This window comes from Miniopterus natalensis, chromosome 14 (assembly GCF_054644295.1).
Source record: "Miniopterus natalensis isolate mMinNat1 chromosome 14, mMinNat1.hap1, whole genome shotgun sequence".
Lineage (NCBI taxonomy): Eukaryota > Metazoa > Chordata > Mammalia > Chiroptera > Miniopteridae > Miniopterus > Miniopterus natalensis.
In genome coordinates, this window is record NC_142094.1 from 26670684 (window position 1) to 26682886 (window position 12203).

At 35.9% G+C, this 12203-nt stretch overlaps 1 protein-coding gene across 1 annotated transcript in view; it reads left to right on the forward strand.

Annotated features, from left to right (window-relative positions):
• Positions 1 to 12203, forward strand: part of JMJD1C (jumonji domain containing 1C) — a 197277-nt gene that overhangs the window by 5935 nt on the left and 179139 nt on the right. The window lies entirely within an intron of this gene.

The window sequence follows — 12203 nt, forward strand, 5'->3', positions numbered from 1 at the left end:
TTTGTTTTAACTAGTAAAAAGCTGAAAAAACTAAAGAAAGAAATCAACAACACTTCTTAGATCCTTCATAGAAGTGCTGTCAGAGGGTAAACTGCTGCCCTCAAAATTGGAGAGACAGGCAGAGAATCACAACTTACCAGAGCAGAAACCTTTGCAGGAACTAGTGCTAGGATAGGAAAACCTAAACTGTGGTTAATGAATCTGGAGGCTCAGTGTAGACAACTCTGAGAGTTAAAAACTGCAAGAGAATCCAACAGGGGGACCCCCCCAACACTTTTGTGAGTTTTACCTTAAGGAGCTCTACCTACTCACAGTCAGTGTCAGAGAAAAATCCCCTTGGGCTTTTAGTGGGGGTGGGGGGTAGAGGAACCATTTTGAAATACCCCCAGCATTCTACTTTTCTTAAGAAAGTGGGCCCTCAGGAGAAACTATTTTACCACAGCCTAGTTTTCCACCTGGAGGAAGGGAAAAACCCAATTTGCACCCTTCTTGCCAAACATGTAGGGAAAGGGAAATACATAACTCCAGCCTCCTCCAGCTATCCTGTTCCATCAAAGAAATGTGAGGGGTTGGGGACTGAGAAGCGTTGGTGAAGTTCATGGTCTAGAGGTACAGGCTCACTGAAAGACTGAGACCTAATCATAGAACTGTAGAATGCCCCTTCCCCCACTTATGACTACATTACTAGAGACCTATTTGTCACAGTGTGTTTCACCCGGTGCATCATGTCTCCCTTTAAACAACAGAAAAATTACAAGGCATTCTAAAAGGCAAAAAATAACAGTTTAAAGAGACAGCGATCATTGGAACCAGAGTCAATATGGAAGGAATGTTGGAATTGTCAAACCAAGGATTAATATTTTTAGGGTTTTAATGGAAAAAGTAGGCAACATGCAAAAACAGATGGATATTGTAAGCTGAGAGGTGTAAATTCTAAGAAGGAATACAAAAAGTTAGAGATCAGAAATGAAGAATACCTTTCACGGGCCCATTACTGGACTTGATACAGCTCAGGAAGGAATCTCTGAGCTTAAGAATATGACAACGGAATACTCCAAAACCGAAAAGCAAAGAGGCAAAAACAGACCACAATATCCAGAACTTGGGACAACCACAAAAGACATAGTGTGCATGAAATGTGAATGCCAAAAGGAAAAGAAAGAAAGTAGGAGAAGCAATATTTGAGTCAATAATGACTGAGAATATTCCCAAATTAATATCATATACCAAACCACAGATCTAGAAAGCGTAGAGAACACCAAGCAAGATAAATGTCACAACCCCCCCCAAAAAAACAACAAAACTACAGGTAGACATAATGTATTCAAACTTCAGAAAATCAATTAAAAGAAAAAATCTTGAAAGAAGCCAGAGGGGAAACAACAACCTTACTTATAGAGGAGCAAGGATGAGGATTGCCTTAGCCTTTTCCTCAAAAACCATGCAAGCAAAAAGAGAGTAAACTATTTAAAGTACGGAGAGACCAAAACCCACCAACTTCGAATTCTGTACCCTGTGAAATTATACTTCAAAGGTGAAGGAGAAATAAATACTTCTCAAACAAAAATTGATTTTGCTGATTGCATACCAGTGGTATCATTTAACATGTCCCTCTGACCCTGCATTTCCTTCAAATTAGTAGTTAGACTTAGAGGCTTAATCAGATTCAGGTTTGAGTTTTTTGGCAAAACTACCTCATAAGTTGTATTGTGTGTATAGGCACATGATGTCTGTTAGTCATTGATAATCACTGCATAAATCCATTTAGTAGGGGTTGCAAAATGGTGATATTCTTTTTTTGGTAATCATTTCTTCCTTATATTTAATAACTAGAATATTTTAAAATAGAGATATTTCCCCTTGTCAATTATTTGTTACCCTGAGGTAAAGTTTGAATAGGAAAGGAAGCTCAGCTATTTACTTTTATTTATCAATTTTGAAACTAATGAGCTGATTCTTTAGAGTCTGGGTCTCCAAGGATGATAAAATAATTATAGTACTTTTTATGAATTCATAAATTTGAAAATATCTGATGTTTTAGTCTATTAATTTACTTACTGATGTTTTTAAATTGGCTAGTGAAGGGCTCTTCAAGTTGACTTTTACATCCTCTTGACATGACCTTAGTAATCCTTAATTGCTTCCTTGTTTTTTAGTATGATAAGACATCCCAGGATCATCTTGTATATTTCCTGACCCAGACCTGGAATCAACCATTTGCTTGATAAACCTTGGTATTTAGAGGCTACAGTCTCGGTACTATAGGTACTCATTATTAGGTTTCCAGTGAACAGATCTAGAAAATATGTTTTTTATTTTATTTATTTATTTATTTATTATTTATTTATTTATTTATTTATTATTTATTTTTGCATAGGCACTGTGCATGGCACTTGGGAAAGCAGATGAAAAACATGGTTCTGTCTTTGTTAATAATTAAATCACAGTGTTATAAATACTAAAACATTTGGCTTTAGTATGAAAGTTCATAGGAGGCTGATCTTACATAGAGGGAAAGTGGGCATCAAGGAAGGCTTCCTTAACATATCACTTGACCTCAGCTTTGAGGAATAAAGTGAAGAGAAAGTATTTTTGAGAATTGTCTCTTTAGGCTATACATATGGTAAGCCTTTGTCTTTGTACTTATGACCTGACCAGTATAAGCCTCATTTTCCTCATTTATAAATTTATGACACTTACCAACATACATTTTACTTCTCTTCAGGTTTTCTCTGTCAGTAATAATATGGTAATAATACTGCAAGAAATACCACTGTGTGTATACTCTTGTGCATTTGTCCATGTATTTTGATAGGGCAAGATACCTAGAAGGGAAATTGCTGAGTTCAAGAGTATGTGCATTTTAAAGTTTGTTATATATATACTGTCAGATTGCTATTAGAAAAGGTTATAAAAATGTACACCTTTTCTAACGGGACTGGTGCCCATTTCTTTACATCCCCAATAGTAAAATCTTAAAACTAAATTATTTCATTTATTTGGTATCACATTTTGATTCTTTCGCAGAATATCAAAGGAAGTTAAATATGTTTGCTTCTGAAAAGTATGGTGTTAATATGACATTTTAAATTTAAGATATTTTCAGCACTTTGGAACCTAGAAACTTATTTTATAATGGAGCTTTGTAGTTCTTTGGTATGGATCCATAATTTTCCATATTTTGAAAAAGAATTCAAAGTCAGGATACCCAGAAATCATATACCCTGCTTTCTACCAGTTACAGGAGGAAAAAACTTCCTGATTTCTCATTTCTTTCACACACTCTCTTTTTTTGAAATGTGACGTGGACGTCTGGATTAGAAAGAAAACATCCCTAAAGTAGTTTGGAAGTCATCTGATTTTACCAGCCTTTTCCACCTTTATATAACTTTTTCACTTCCTTTTGTAGTAGTTGCTTGTGTGGTCTGTGAAAAAGGCTAAACCATAAATTAATTTATGTGTGAGAGCAGAACATTTATGCTCTCTTCTTTAGGTGCTATTGAACTTATTGTTTTAAAAATCTGTACTTTTAGAATTTAGAAGTTTTGTTTTTGTCTACTTAAAAATAGCCTGTGATTCTTACATAGGTGTCAATCTAGATTTTAATAGTGTCTATTTAAAATTTTCTTCTGTAAGTACATAAGTTTACTAGATCACCATATAGAGAGAATTTTCTTGAATTGCAAATGGTGTTGAAAAAAGAAGATAAAGGAAATAAAAAAGAAGGGAGAGAAATAGAAAGAAATCCAGACAATTTTAAATCACCTTTCTTTTTCCCACTTAAACAGAAAGCTAACACTTTTATCTGACACTTCCCTTAAAATGCAGCTGTTACCTAGACTAATATTTTAGTCAGAACCTCACAGTTAAAACAGTGTGAAAACTTTAGTTAATATTGGGTTTATTCAGGCAAAACTGTGGTGGATTATTTGTCTGAATTATTTTCAATTGCTTTGATCCCTCACCACCCCGTATCTCCCAACTCCCATTTTGGCCTTGCCATTTTGAGCTTCGTGTATAAAAGTGTAATTTGTTTTTCTTGTATTTTTAATGAATTTTTGTATTTACTAAATAATTTTTTAAATGATCTTTTAATTCTTTATTGTAGAAGAAAACTTCCGTTTTTCTGATTAATTTTATCAGACTTTTGCTCATATGGGAAAGAAACTTTTTGTTTGAAGATTCAGCTTGCCTTTCAAAGAAGAGGTGATAATTATGTTATTTAAAAATAAACTCTCTATAAGGGCAAGGAATTTCTGCTAGGTTGGACTTTCTTTTTCTTTTAGTTTAGAATGAATTCTCTTTTGTGGTGACAAATAGCTGTTTCTCAAGTTGGCTGGGAAACTTCCTCTTGGGACTCCCATAGAAGTGTTGTGGCAGCTTTCAGATTCAACTGCTTAGAAAGCGTTCTGAAAGTTTCCTTATTTGTCTGGAAAGAGTCTGGATCCCAAACCTGCTTTTTCCCCTGAGGAGAATTGTAGCTCTAAGCTGATATGGGAACAACCATGAAAGATTCTGTGGTGACAATGTGAAATGGGGTGATACCAAGGCATAAATTTAAATTTTGTACTCCACAGCAAATTTTCAGACACAGTAAAGAAGGGGCTCTTTATGGTACAGATAGGCTTGGGCAGTATTTGTATTCATATCCACCTTCTTAGGAAACCAAGAAAAAGAAGAGGAAAGAAAAGGAAACTCCTCCTCTTCTTGTCCTTTTTTATTTATTTTAAAGAGTCCACAACCTAGCTGACTGCTGTGTGAGAGTCACTATGCAAGAAAAAGGAGGGTCAGGAGTGTAGATGCAAATCTTCTTATTAAAAAGTAAAAATTGTAGGTCTTTGTATAATATTTTAGTGATTACTAATTACCTTATATTAAAATATACAGATAAATATCAAAATACATCATGAAATTACTTGGAATCAGATTAAATGGAGTGGAGAAAAGGGTCAGTAAATAAAAATAATATTGACGGGGAAAAAGGGAAAAGTGGTGATGAAAAAGAGGAGCTGTAATTGTGAAGCAAAATAAGAAAGGTAAAAGAAATGATGGAAGTAGAGTAGCTAAGAAAAAGAACGGATCCAGCTTTCTCCATCTAATGAGTAAATTCTCCTTTGCCAGCTTATGGGCTGCCCTGTAGAGAGACCCACACACTAAGTTGTGTGACCATAGGGCGAGGTAATTTAATAACTCAGTGTCTCAGTTTTCTTATTTCTAGGGTTGATAAATTAGTACTTTATCTGTAAATCCTTCAGTATGAATGCCTTGCAGATTATATGTGCTCAGTAAATGTTAGCTGTTATTATTATCATCACTATTGTTATTAATACCTTCTTTATTAATGAATTCAATAAAAATGTTTATTGAACTACTGTATTGGAAGTTGATAAATAAGGCAAGCCCTCTGTCTTTATGAAGCTTCTATTCTTGTTAATGAGACAAATATAAGTTGTAAATAGTTATAGATTGTGCTAAGTGCTAAAAAGGAAATAGAGAGGTGAGGAAGGAAGAATAACTGGGGAAGTCACTTTGGGTGAGGGTGGTCAAGAAGGCCTTTCTGAAGGGGTGATTTAGCTGAGGCCTAAAGATTGAGAATGAGAAAGTGTATTCCTACAAAGGGCACAGCATGTTCAAGGCTCAGAGGTTGGAGGCAGCTCTGCACATTTGAGGACTAAAACATGGAAAAGTGCCCTTGGACCATAGAAAGCAGAGAAGAATGGTCTGATAATGGCCCATGGCCTCCTCTCTGCTTTCTTTATCAAGCTCCCATGGTTCATGCATCTTGCCTGATACACTATTAGTGCTGCCTCAGGCTCTGAGGGAAGATCAGACCTGTGGCCACGCTGGGAGGAATGTTAAAAGACCTCCATTGCTATCCCTTTCAGGTTCGTCAGGAAGCCAAGTATTTATTAAAAACTTAAAAATTTCAGTTCTGAACTTTCTTAAATTCAACAAGTATTATTGATTGTTCCAGAGAAGACATTATTTGGCTTTAGTTTCTTTTAGTTTAACCTTTGTTCATTTTGGTTGTATTGTTCATGGTTTCTCAGAATCATAGTGCTAAGCTTATAGTTTTTTTTAACTTTAAAATTTTGTGAAAAGAAGGTATGAAGAGGATTTCTTTTTTAATTTTAGAGAGAGGAAGGGGAGAAGAGAGAAGGATGAGAGAGAGAGAGAGAGAGAGATTGAGGGAGGAAAGAGAGAAAAACATTAATCGGTTGCTTGTCATACTTGCCCAGACCCAAGATTGAACCTGCAACCTAGGTATGTGTCCTGATCGGGAATCCAGCCCGCAACCTTTTGGTGTACGGGGCAATGCTACGCTCTAACCATCTGAGCCACCCGGCCAGGCACATAATCTTTATATTTGCCAGTTTTAAGGGATGAAATTGCTTCAGGTGAATGTATCTGTATTGTTGATTGTCTTAATCAGGTTAATTGAGGTATAATTCACAAACAGTAAAAGTCATTATTCTCTGTGTATAGTTTTGTGAGTTTTGATAAGCACATATATTTGCGTAACCACCATTACAGTCAAGATGTAAATATTATCTTGTGCCCATTGGTAGTCAAGCCCTTCCCCTACACTCCATACCTTGACAATCACTGACCTATTTTATGTCCTTGTAGTTTTGCATTTTCCAGAATGTCATTATAAATGGAACCGTACACTTTGTAGCCTCTTTGGTTTGCTTGCTTTCTCTTTTTCTCAAAATACATTTGAGGCTGTGCAGCAAAGGAATAGCATTCCTGTGACATAAGAAATAACTATTTAGTCCTCGCCCCTACTTCTGGCTCAGAGCTCCTAAAAACTTTGTAATTGCCTGAAAGGAGCATTTTTTGTTATTCGTAACAAACCTTTTTCAGCCATACTTGAGTTTATGCTAAGGAGGTGACTCTTGGTGGGCCCATAGATAGCTTCAGGATGGGGACTGGTTGCCAGAGGAACCAACCTATGTGATTGGAGGGTTGGGACTTTTAGCCCCACCCCTGGACCTCCAAGGAGGGGAGAAGGGCTGGAGATTGAGTTGTTACCAATGGCCAATGATTTACTCAGTCATTCCCATGTAATAGAACTTACATTAAGTTCTATTGGAGAGCTTCAGAGTTCGTGAACGCATCCACTTCATGGGAGGGTGACACACTTCAACTATGTGGATACAGAAGCCCCTGTGACTTGACTCATCTGGACCTTGCCCTATGTACCTTTTCATCTAGCTGTTCATTTGTGCCCTTTATAACAAGCTGATAATAGTAAATAAGGGTTCTTTGGAGTCTTTTTTTTTTTTTTAGCCATTCTAGCAAATTATTGAACCTGAAAGGAGATGGGACTTATGGGAACCCCCCTGACCTTGTAGCAAAGTCAGAAGTATGGTAACATGTGACCAGCATCTGAAGTGGGGGCAGTTTTGTAGGACGTCTGATGCTGACTGTGTAGTAGTGTCAGAATTAAAATGAGTTGTAGGAACCCCAGTTGGTTTCTGGAGAGTTAGATAATTAGTTGGTGTGAGGGAAAAAGTTCACACATTTGGTGTCAGAGTGGTTTTTTTGAGAATGGGCAACTCAGTTGCCTAAGGTTTGGCCCTTGCACAGTTCCTGGGAGGTAACCTCTAATCCCTTGGAATACCCTGCCTGACAGGAGGATCTTTGTTTACTTGGGGGCCTTTGGCCCCCCCCAGGTTGCCTATACTGACAGTGTAGCTGTCAGTGTGGTCATGAGTCATGTGATATCACCTTGACCTGTGGAGGATCTGGAGACTAAGGTCAGCCCTACCTACATTTCAGACCTGGGATAAAAATACTGGATACCAGCCCTCTGGTGAGCTTCCCTGGTAGTCAGTACTCCATGCATGTTGTCACACGTTCTTGCTAGGAGAAATATGTCTGCACAATTCCACTGGGAGAAGACAACTGGAAGCTTGGTGTCTCCTGGATCCTACCCTATGCCTCTCTTTCCTTTATTGATATTAATCTGTATTCTTTTGCTATAATACACTGTGACCATGAGTAAAATGGGCCTTTTGAGTTTTGTGAGTTCTAGTGAATCATTGAAACTGAGGGTGGCCTTGGGGACCCCTGAACTTCAGAGGTTCATCCATATTGTCGTATACATCAATACTCAGTTCTTTTTTCTGTTGAGTAGCATTGCAAAATTTGTTCATTTACCAGTTGAGCTGGTTGTTTCCAGCTTTTGGCAATTACAAGTAAAACTGCTATAAACATTTAAGTACCGGTTTTTATATGCACATAGATTTTTATTTCACTGAAGTGGGATTGCGGGGTTATATGAAAACTGTTTAACTTAATTAGAAACTTCTAAACTGTTTTTTTCAAAGTTGATGTATCATTTTGTACTCCTCTAGCTACCACTGCCTGAGAGCTCCTCATCCTCCTCAGTATTTGGTATTGCCAGTTTTATTTTTCTTTTAATTTCAGCCATCGTGATATAGGTGTGTAATACTATCTCATTGTAGCTTTACCTTCCATTTCCGTAGAACTAATGATTTTGAGTGTATTTTCATGTGCTCATTTGACATTCAAAAACATCTGATGTATCTGTTCAGAACAATATTTTTTTGTTACCGAGTTTTGAGAGTCCTTTAAATATTCTGGATACCAGTTCTTTATGAGATATGTATTTTGCAAATATTTTCTCCCAGTCTATGACCTTTGGAGAGGAGTTTTTAATTTCAATAGTGTTTAATTTTTAATGTTATGAATTTTATGGGTTTTAAGAAATCTTTGCTTAACCCAGTGACATGAACATTTTCTGTTTTCTTCAAAAAAGTTTTTTCGTTTATATTTTAAATTTAGGTTCGTCATCCATTTTGAGTTAATTTTAATAGTACGTGGTGTGAGATGGGTCAAGGTTTATTTTAATTTTTTGGCATGTGGATGTCTAATTGTTCTAGCACTGTTTGTTGAAGAGACTATCTTTTCTCCATTGAATTGCATTTTTACCTTTGTCAAAAATCAATTGACTGTATATAAATATACATATGCATATGTGTGTGTATGTATATATATATACACATATATATGGGTCTATTTCTGAGCACTCCATTTTGTTCTATTCATCTATTGACTCTTTTGCTAATGTCATGCTGAATTGATTAATGTAACTTTAAAGTATAGTCCTGAGGTAAGATAATATGAGTCTTCAATTTGTTTCTGTACAAAATTGTTTTGGCTATTCCACTTCCTCTGCCTGACCTTATTGATTGTAGAATCAGCTCATCGATGTCAACATAAAAAATTTTGCTGGTATTTTGATTGAGATTACTTTGAACTTATAGGTCAGTTTGGAGAGAATTGAGTCTTCTAATACATATATATGGTATATCTCTCCACTTATTTAGGTCTTTGTTTACTCATCACTACTTCGTAGTTTTCGTCATAGAGATCTTGAACATATTTTATTACATTTGTATTTTTATGATTTTTTTGTGCTGTTGTAAATGGCACTGTTTATTTTTTTAAAACATATCAAAACATTAACCAACATTACAATAGTGCTGAATATACCAAACCTAGAGAATCTTCTTGTTATAACAATCTATACATTTTCAGATTTACAGAAGTTCCTTAAACAGTGCTTCTAAAACCACGGTGGTTAACAGGCTCTTCCCTCCTTCCATCCTTACCTACTTCCTCCCTCCCTTCCTTACTTCCTTGTAAATAGTACTATTTAAATTTGGATTTTGAATCTTTTGTTTCTAGTGTACAGAGATATAATTGATTTTTGCATATTGGTCTTGCGTCCTGCAACCTTGATAAATAAACTCAGTTATTAGTTCTAGGAGCTTTTTTGGATTCTTTGTGATTTCCTACGGAGGCAATCATGCCATTCGCAAATAGAGGCAGGTTTATTCCTTTTCAATCTGTATGCCTTTTATTTATTTCTTTTTTCTTATTGCACTAACTAGGAATTATAGTATGTTGCAACAGGAGTTGTGACAGCTGATCTCCTTGTTCTGAATCTTTAGGGAAAACATTGCTTTTTATTATTAAATATGATGTAGCAGTTAATATTTAGTAGATTGTATAGTGCCCTTCTATTCCTGATGTGCTGGGAATTTTATTAAGAATAGATGAATAGCCCTGGCTGGTTTGGCTCAATGGTTAGAGCATAAGCCTGCAGACTGAAGGGTCAAGGGTTTGATTCCCAGTTAAGGGCAGGTACCTGGGTTGCAGGTTCGATCCCCAGCTCCTGTATGAGTGTCACTATGCAAGAAAAAGAAGGGTCAAGATTGTAGATGCAGATCTTCTTATTAAAAAGTAAAAATTATAGGTGTTTATATAATATTTTAGTGAGTACTAATTACCTTATATTAAAATATTACAAATAAATGTCAAAATACATCATCTTTGTCAAAGATGATGAGCTCCTCAAAGGCTTTTTGAATTTTGTTATTGGATACCTCATATTTTGCATTTCAGATTGACTCATTTAGCATTTTTGTTCTACCCTTGTAGTTTCTATATGTGATATTTGCCATCTGATCATGAGTTTTGTTTACCTGTTCGATTTGATGCTTCATCAGTATTTATAATTATTTTTAATTTCTTGGCAGATAGTTTCAACATTTGAGTTATCTCTTAAGTCTGCTTCTGTTGATTATTTTGTCTCCTGAAAGTGAATTGTTTGCTTTTGAAATTTTGTGTGGCTTATAGTTTTTTTTTTTTGGAGAAGGTGGTTGTTATCAAATAACCTTATTTGAAGGAATGGTACAAATGCAATTGAATTAAGGAGATGTTTTCATACAACTTACAGAGAAGGTAATAGTAACCCCACATGTATGCATTGCCTTAGTCACCAGGGAAGTCACCCCCATTTTTGATTGAATGCCAGCCATCAATCGCAGGATAGTAGAAACTGAAATATTTAGTATTTATGCCAAGAAATAGGTATGACTCTTGTTTTGCTAAGCCGTTAGTTTGGGGAGTTGAATCAGCCTTGCCTGGAGTTGATCAGGGTTTATGTCTTTTTGTTGCTCTGGTTATCTTCATTCCATCGTTAACTTTAAATACTTCTGTCATCACGTTGTACTTAAGGTGGGTGTAGATTTACTGGAAAGTTTTAACTCAGTGTTTTTACTCCACCTATATCTTTAGGCCTTATTTGCACATCTGTACTTTAGAGAGGCTCTCTCTGTACTCCTTTGTTCCTTCTCTATTAGTAGAGTGCTGTTACTTATTACTGGGAGCTGGTTTGCCTTTCAGTGGTGGGCATGGGGCAAAAGTATCTTTTGTCCTAGATCACCTTTACTCTTAGGCAGGCTCTGTTTAACCTCTCCCCCAGTAGCAGTAGACCTTTATTGTTTGGGGTTAGGATGATTTCCTATCCCTTCCTCAGGGGTAGATATTATCATCTAATTTTAAAGGAATTATAAAAAATTGAATTATATGACTACTAGAAGAAAATACAGAATACCTACATATTAACTAAGCATAACTTAAGGTTAAAACATAAAGATATTAGCATATTGACTGTATAAAATTTTAAAACTTGTGAATATAAAAAACAAATTGCACCTGGTCTGTGTGGCTCAGTGGTTGAGCGTCGACCCATGAACCATGAGGTCGCAATTCCATTGCTGGTCAGGGCACATTTCTGGGTTGCAGGCTCGATTCCCAATAGGGGGCATGCAGAAGGCAGTGGATCCATGATTCTCATCATTGATGTTTCCATCTCTTTTTCCCTCTCTCTGAAATCAATGAAAAACATATTTAAAAACAAAAACAAAAATTGCAAGTAGGGGAAAGAAGCACCCATGTAAATTTAGATATAAAAGCAAATGAAACAGTTGATTTTAAGGTAATTTTGTAATTCAGATAGTTTAAAAAAAGGATTTTTAGCCACTGTAAACACAGAAGAATATAAAGGCATGCAAGATAAAAGTTTCAAATGCAAAGGGTGTTTTGTAATGCCTAGTATCTCAAAAATTCCTCCATTTGAAGTTAGCTCTGATAGATTATTTTAATATGCTAGTTCTAAGAACAAATTTGGAGAGCAGGGCAAAGAAGCCATTCTGCAATGGTGTTTAATTGGGAAGTCATTTGGTTTGTATTATTCATATGTATGTATTAATGATTAATATGTTTATGTTCCATGAGACCTCTGAGATAATCCTTTAACATTTTCCAGGTTTGAACCCACCATGTGATAAGAGAGTATGTTTTAGTACTTTCTGAATTATTAG